The sequence below is a fragment of the Elephantulus edwardii genome, unplaced genomic scaffold (genome assembly GCF_000299155.1).
Source record: "Elephantulus edwardii isolate Elephantulus edwardi_28Jun2011 unplaced genomic scaffold, EleEdw1.0 scaffold00251, whole genome shotgun sequence".
NCBI lineage: Eukaryota > Metazoa > Chordata > Mammalia > Macroscelidea > Macroscelididae > Elephantulus > Elephantulus edwardii.
Genome location: NW_006400001.1, coordinates 461,195 through 469,063, shown reverse-complemented (window position 1 = coordinate 469,063; position 7,869 = coordinate 461,195). Strand labels below are relative to the sequence as shown.

General features: G+C 50.3%; 1 pseudogene; it reads left to right on the top strand.

The window, feature by feature from the left end:
• The first annotated feature begins 3,640 nt into the window (after nt 1-3,640).
• LOC102868207 lies at nt 3,641-6,106 on the top strand (annotated as a pseudogene).
• The last annotated feature ends 1,763 nt before the right edge of the window (nt 6,107-7,869 follow it).

Sequence of the window (7,869 nt, the reverse complement as noted above, 5' to 3'; positions counted from 1 at the left end):
CATATTGTAGGGGGTTCCTGACTGTCCAGGCTCATATTGTAGGGGGTTCCTGATTGTAGTCTCAAAACTATGTCCCCCGTGCAGAGCTTCCCTCCTTCTGGAATGTTGCTCCAGGGGCTGTGGTGGGCTGCTAACTTTGGAATGTGAGGGGCATAAAGGGGTGAGCTTCCCCTTCATCCAGATGGGTATCTCTTCCTTTACAACCCTAGATCTTTTTTGTGTATTTGTTTTTTTATTAATTTTAATGAAAGTTTACAGAGACTCAGGGTTTCCAGTCATTCACTGTTGCACTTTTCTCCATGCCCACCCCCTCAGCCCCAATTCACTTTTCTCCTTGAAAAGAAAAAGAAAAACTCTTTCATTGTTATGCAATCCTTCTCCCCCAAGTCCACTCCACTGTGCAGCCTTCACTCTGGACTCCTGTCATGACAAGAATACCCATTCATATATCCCTTTTAAATAGTTCTCTTCTTTATCTGTTTCAATGCCATATATATCATTCCTCCCCTTCTTCTCTGCCTTCCCTCAATCCTGATGTCAGTCCCATTTTACAACAGAGGCCCTATGCAGTATTTGTCCCTTTGTGACTGAGATATTTCACTCAGCATAATGTCCTCCAGGATCATCCATTTTGCATCATATTTCATGAGTTCCTTGCTTTTCAGTGCTGCATAGTATTCAACTGTTTGCATATATCAGAGCTTCTCTATCCATTTGTTTATTGATGGGCACTTGGGTTGTTTCCAGCTCTTTGCTATTGAAATAAAAGCTGCAACAAGCATGGGTATGCCTATATCTGCTTGGGTGGCAGTTATGGTTTCTTTAGGGGAGCCTAATATTCTTGTTCTAGTAACTTTCCCAAAGGAGATAAAAAGACAAGGTCGTGAAGCTGTTCATTTCGGCTCTTCCATGTCAGTAAACATTTACTGCAAATTTACCACACATGGTGCAAGGAACCGGGCAACAGTGGAAATCAGTGGGCAAGAGAAGGGTGGAATATGGACCCCGAAAACCCAACCCACTGACATCAAGTCGATTCCAACTCATGGTGATCCTCCATTGGCTTTCCAAGGCCCATTGCTTCATGGTGGTGGTGGTGGTGGTGGTGGTCGTTGTTGTTGTTGTGTGCCTTCTAGTTGTCTGCGACTCATGGCAACCCTATGTACAACAGACAGCTCTGAATACTGCTTTATCCTGAGCCAATATCATTGTCTCCGGCAGACTTAATCCCATTTCTCCAGTCACTGATTCAATCCATCTCATCCAAGGTCTTCCTGTCCTGCACTGTCCCTCTGCCCTTCCAAGCATGATGTCCTTCTCCAGGGACTAGTCTCTCCTGGACCCGTGCCCATTATGTGAAAGCCAGACAGTTAATAAGGAAGATCTAAGAAGAACTGACACCTTTGAACTGTGGTGCTGGGAAAGAACATGGACTATCAAAGAACAAACAAATCTGTCTTGAGAGAAGTGCAGTGAGAATTCTTCTTAGAAGCATGTATGGTGAGACGTGTCTTACTTTGGGCATGCTATCAAGGGAACAGAGCCTGGAGAAGCATATGATGCTGGGGAAAGTTGTGGGTCAGTGAAAGGAAAGAAGGTCTTTAGTGAAATGGACCGTAATAGTGACATCAACAAAACTTTCACTCAAATCACAATATAATAAAAGTTTAAAACCCTCTCCCCCTAAAAGAATAATAATAATAATTCTTAATCAGATGAGATTGATCATCTTTCTCCTTCAGAGCTGATGGTGGACTTGAACCAGCGCCTTTTTAGAGGACTATGCCACCAGAATCCCAATAACCATCAGCTGTTTGTTGTAGCTGCTGCCCTCCGGCTATGTCCTGAGGAGAAACATCCTCCCAACAGAAAGTATGAGGGGTCTCTCCGAGTCAGCAGGGTCTCCAGAGCCTTCCTACATCTCCTCCAACTCTGAGACTCTAAGACGCGGGGCTGCCGTGATACAAGTCAAACCAATCAATGCCCAGCGCTGAGCTCGGTTTGGCTGCCTGGCCTGGGGCCTGGGTCTGGGTTGTTGTTTCTTATCTGCTCAGACACCATGGAGCTGGCCGCCTGACAAGGCACAGCTGAGGCCGTTAAATTGTCCCAGCAAGGCATGTGGCTGTCAGGATTATTCACAGCAGCTCGAGTCTCCTGCCCGAGAACCCCGCTCCCCAAAGACACCCTTCCAAAGCAGACGCATGGCCAATAAACCCGGCCCTAAATTGATCTCACAGCTGTTCTTCAAATGTGGTGCCAGGTTCCTCAGCTGAGCCAACTGCTTGGACTCGCAATAAATTGGACAATTTCTCATCCGGGGACCGCTACTGCCTTCAAACGCTGGCCTCGTTCAGCACCAGCTTCTCAGTGGAGATAGTAAGATGCGTTGGCATCGGCGTGAGTTGGGGGAACCTGCTTCCTCCTACCACCAGATACAGCCTGTACAAGTACAAGAGCTTCCTCTACCTGCTAGCATTGTTCTGCTCATCTGTGCCTGAGTCACTCAGGAAGAAGAAATCTGACAGCAAATGACTCTCTGTGGCTTTCTTCCCTCAGAATGAAACACAGCTTCAAACCCTGTGGCTCAGATGTGGGAGGAAGGCTGGAAATTAAATGCTGGTTGATCAACGTAGTGCAGTTGGGGAAGGGGGTGGAGGTAGTTATTTGGGATGAGGCATCTGGTGGGCCATGAAGGCAAGAGCTGCAGACAAAGTTAACACTGTTGTGTTATTGTGTACTGTAGATTCGGAACCAACCCATAGCTGACCCTCTAGTGGGTTTCCAGAGGACAGTTAATTGCACAGGAGAAGATTGGCCATCCTTCTCCTGTGGAGCAGCTGGTAGCCTTGAGCCAAGTGCCTTTCAGATTGCAGCACAGCTTCTTGCCACTAGGCCACCAGAATTCCCATTGACTATCCATTCAAAGAATCAACAAATCTGCTTTGGAGGAAACAGAACCAGGGTACTCCTTACAAGCAAGGACGGTGGAACTTAGTCTCACATACTTTGGGCGTGTTGTTGGGGGAAACCAGTCCACAGAAGAAGACATCATTCTGGGTAAAATAGAGGGTCACAAAAGAGAGAAAGACCCTCAAGGAGACGCAGCAGTGACTGCAACAATGGGCATGGTGGAGATCATGAGCAGAGCACAAGACAGAACAAGGTTTCCATCTGTTGTTGTTCACAGGGTCATGATGAGCTGTAGTGGACTCAGTGACACCTGGTAACGCAACACTGTCATAACAAGTCTTAGCTCCAGTGGTGGCAGTAGCAGCCAGGATGGAAGAGATTGCCTTTATCACCACCATTTTCACACACACAATCTCATTGTATACACTATTATATAAACACAAGGTTTTCCTTTCATATGTAGGACCTAGGAACCATGCTGAGTCGGTCAGTGAGTGAATGACTTTTCTCCAAGCATTGATGAATTCCTACTTTTTTTGCCAGGCACCATGCAAAGCCAAGGCACTCTGGTGGCACAGTACTTAAAGCTGTTAATTGAAATGTTGTCAGTTGGAAACCAACAAAAGCTCCCCTGGAGAAAGATGTGACAGTCTGCTTCTAGAAAGATTTACTGTCTTGGAAACCCCACAGGGCTATTCTCTGCTGTCCTACAGAACCACTCTGAGCCGAAATGGACTTAACAGCAGGTAAGTATGGGTTTTTTTTGTTTGTGCCCAGTACTGAGGGCACAGAGCCAGGGCACAAGAAAGTCACAGGCTAGTAGAGAAAGCAGTGGTATGCACCAGAGTAATGGCACGTAAGAGAGGGAGTGGTGTGTGCTTTTTGACACAGACACCTGCTCAAAATCTGATGCTTTTTGTTGACCTGGGGAAGAGATGAGGGAGCAAGAGGGTCATAAACGCTGGAGGAGGGAGGTGGGTGTTTGAGCCAGGATTGTGAAGAGAGCCTAGGACCTGGATGGGGATACACAAGAGGAGCCATACGATCTCAGATAAATGAGCCTGACCAAAGAGAGAGAGGGGCTACATGGAGCCTACAGTGTATACAGAGAACAGCTGAGGATTCACTGGAGCTATGAATACGAGGCAGACAGAAAGCATTAAACAAGCAGGGTGGTAGCTAGAATCGTAGTATTTTTCCATTCATTCTATTGGACACAGAAGCCAGACAGCAAACCCAGCTAGAGTTAGAGAAGTGTTAGTTAGCTAGTCCAGAGTTAGAGAAGTGTCCTTCACTTTTGCATCCACTGCACTTAAACTTACTTGCTCATTTAGGGAGCTCAGGTGACCTAGTGCTGAGGAGTTGCACTGTGAAGCCAAAGGCATGCAGTTCAAATCCACCAGCTGCTCAGCCGGAAAAAGATGAGAAATCTCCTTCTGTGCAATTTACTGCATCTGAAGAACCTCCTGGAGGGTCACCTATGAGTAGCTTCAAACAGCATAGGTAAGACTGGGAGCTCCAGTGGCCTAAAGACCTGTGCTGCCAGCCTGAAGGTACACAGTTCAAATCCACCAGGTGCTCTTCAGGAGAAAAATGGGCATTCTCTTCCTGTGTGATTTACAACCTCTGAAAACCCACTGGAGGGTCAGCTATGAATCACTTCTGACTCCATGGCATCTACCAGTAACATCAACAACACAGAGTAAGACAGGCAGTCTGCAGTGTCCACCATCCCATAGCCTGCAGTGTCCACCATTCCACAGTCTGCAGTGTCCACTATCCCAGTCTGAAGTGTCCACTATCCCACAGCCTGCAATGTCCACTATCCCAGTCTGCAGTGTCCATCATCCCACAGCCTGCCGTGTCCCCCATCAAAAAGCCTGAACAGTCCACCATCCCACAGCCTGCAGTGTCCACCATCCCAGAGTTTGCAGTGTCCACTATCCCACAGCCTGCAGTGTCCACTATCCCAGAGCCTGCAGTGTCCACCATCCCACTGAATGCAGTGTCCACTATCCAATTCTGCAGTGTCCACTATCCCAAAGCCTGTAGTGTCCACTATCCTACAGTCTGCAGTGTCCACTATCCCAGTCTGCAGTGTCCACCATCCCACAGCCTGCAGTGTCCACCATTCCACAGTCTGCATTGTCCACTATCCCACAGTCTGCAGTGTCCCCCATCCCACAGTCTGCAGTGTCCACTATCCCACAGCCTGCATTGTCCACTATCCCACAGCCTGCAGTGTCCATTATCCCACAGCCTACAGTGTCCACTATCCCACAGTCTGCAGTGTCCACCACCCCAGTCTCCCATGTCCACTATCCCAAAGCCTGCAGTGTCCACTATCCCACAGTCTACAGTGTCCACTATCGCACAGCCTGCAGTGTCCACTATCCCAGTCTGCGCTGTCCACTATCACACAGCCTGCAGTGTCCACTATCCCAGAGCCTACAGTGTCCACTATTCCACAGTCTGCAGTGGCCTCTATCCCAGTCTGCAGTGTCCAATATCCCAAACCCTGCAGTGCCCACTATCCCACAGTCTGCAGTGTCCACTATCACAGTCTCCAGTGTCCACTATAACACAGCCTGCAGTGTCCACTATCACACAGCCCGCAGAGTCCACCATACCACAGTCTGCAGTATCCACCATCCCACAGCATGCAGAGTCCACCATTCCACAGCATGAAGTGTCCACCATCCCACAGTCTGCAGTGTCCACTATTCCAGTCTGCAATGTCCACCATCCCACACTCTGCAGTGTCCACTATACCACCGCCTGCAGTGTCCACCATCCCACAGTCTGCAGTGTCCACTATAACACAACACGCAGTGTCCACTATCACACAGTCTGCAGTGTCCACCATCCCACTGATTGCAATGTCCACTACCCAGTCTGCAGTGTCCACCATCCCAGAGTCTACAGTGTCCACTATCCCAGTCTGCAGTGTCCACCATCCCACAGCCTGCAGTGTCCACCATTTCACAGTCTGCAGTGTCAACTATAACACAGCCTGCAGTGTCCACCATCCCACAGTCTGCAGTGTCCACTATCCCACACTTTTCAGTGTCCACTATCCCAGTCTGCAGTGTCCACTATCCCAGTCTGCAGTGTCTACTATACCACAGCCTGCTGCAGTTTCCACTACCCCACAGGCTGCAATGTACACTATCCCACAGCCTACAGTGTCCACTAACGCACAGTCTGCTGTGTCCACTATCCCAGTCTGCAATGTCGACCATCCCACAGCCTGCAGTGTCCACCATCCCACAGCCAGCAGTGTCCCCCATCCCAAAGCCTGCAGTGTCCACCCTCCCAAAGCCTGCAGTGTCCACCATCCCACAGTCTGCAGTGTCCACTATCTCACAGTCTGCAGTGTCCAACATCCCACATTCTGCATTGTCCACTATAACACAGCCAGCAGTGTCCACCATCCCACAGCCTGCAGTGTCCACCATCCCACTGAATGCAGTGTCCTCTATCCCAGAGCCTGCAATGTCTACTATCCCACAGCCTGCAGTGTCCACTATCTCACAGTCTGCAGTGTCCACTATCCCAGTCTGCAGTGTCCACCATCCCACAGTCTGCAGTGTCCACTATCCCACAGTCTGCAGTGTCCACCATCCCACAGTCTTCAGTGTCCGCTATCCCTATCTGCAGTGTCCACTATACCACAGCCTGCAGTGTCCACTACCCCACAGTCTGCTGTGCCCACTATCCCAGTCTGCAATGTCCACCATCCCACACTCTGCACTGTCCACCATTCCTCACTCTGCAGTGTCCACCATCTCACAGTCTGCAGTGTCCACTATCCCAGTCTGCAGTGTCCACCATCGAACAGTCTGCAGCGTCCACTATAACACAGCCCAGAATGTCCACTATCCCACAGCCCACAGAGTTCACCATCCCACAGTCTGCAGTGTCCACTAACCCACAGTCTGTAGTGTCCACCATCCCTCTGCCTGCAGTGTCCACCATCACACTGTCAGCCTTGTCCACTACCCAATCTGCAGTGTCCACCATCCCACAGTCTGCAGTGTCCACTATCCCACCACCCGAGAGTAGGCAGTGTCCACCATCCGACAGCCTGCAGTGGCCACCATCACACAGTCTGCAGTGTCCACTATCCCAGTCTGCAGTGTCCACTATCCCTCAGCCTGCAGTGTCCCCCATCCCAAAGCCTGCAGTGTCCACCATCCCAAAGCCTGCAGTGTCCACTATCCTACAGTCTGCAGTGTCGACTATAACACAGCCCGCAGTGTCCACTATCCCACAGCCTGCAGAGTCCACCATCCCACAGTCTGCAGTGTCCACTATGCCCATCTGCAGTGTCCACTATCCCAAACCCTGCAGTGTCCACTATCCCACAGTCTGCAGTGTCCACAATCCCAGTCTGCAGTGTCCACTATCACACAGCCTGCAGAGTCCACCATCCCACAGTCTGCAGTGTCCACCATCCCACAGCCTGCAGTGTCCACCATCCTACAGTCTGCAGTGTCGACTATAACACAGCCCGCAGTGTCCACTATCCCACAGCCTGCAAAGTCCACCATCCCACAGTCTGCAGTGTCCACTATCCCAGTCTGCAGTGTCCACCATCCCCCAGCCTGCAGTGTCCACTATCCCAAACCCTGCAGTGTCCACTATCCCACAGCCTGCAGTGTCCACCATCCCACAGCCTGCAGTGTCCACCATCCCACAGCCTGCAGTGTCCACTATCCCACAGCCTGCAGTGTCCACTATCTCAGTCTGCAGTGTCCTCCATCCCACAGTCTGCAGTGTCCACAGTGTCCTCTATCCCAGTCTGCAGTGTCCACCATCCCACAGCCTGCAGTGTCCACCATCCCACAGCCTGCAGTGTCCACCATCCCACAGCCTGCAGTGTCCACCATCCCACAGCCTGCAGTGTCCACTATCCCACAGACTGCAGTGTCCACTATCCCACAGTCTGCAGTGTCC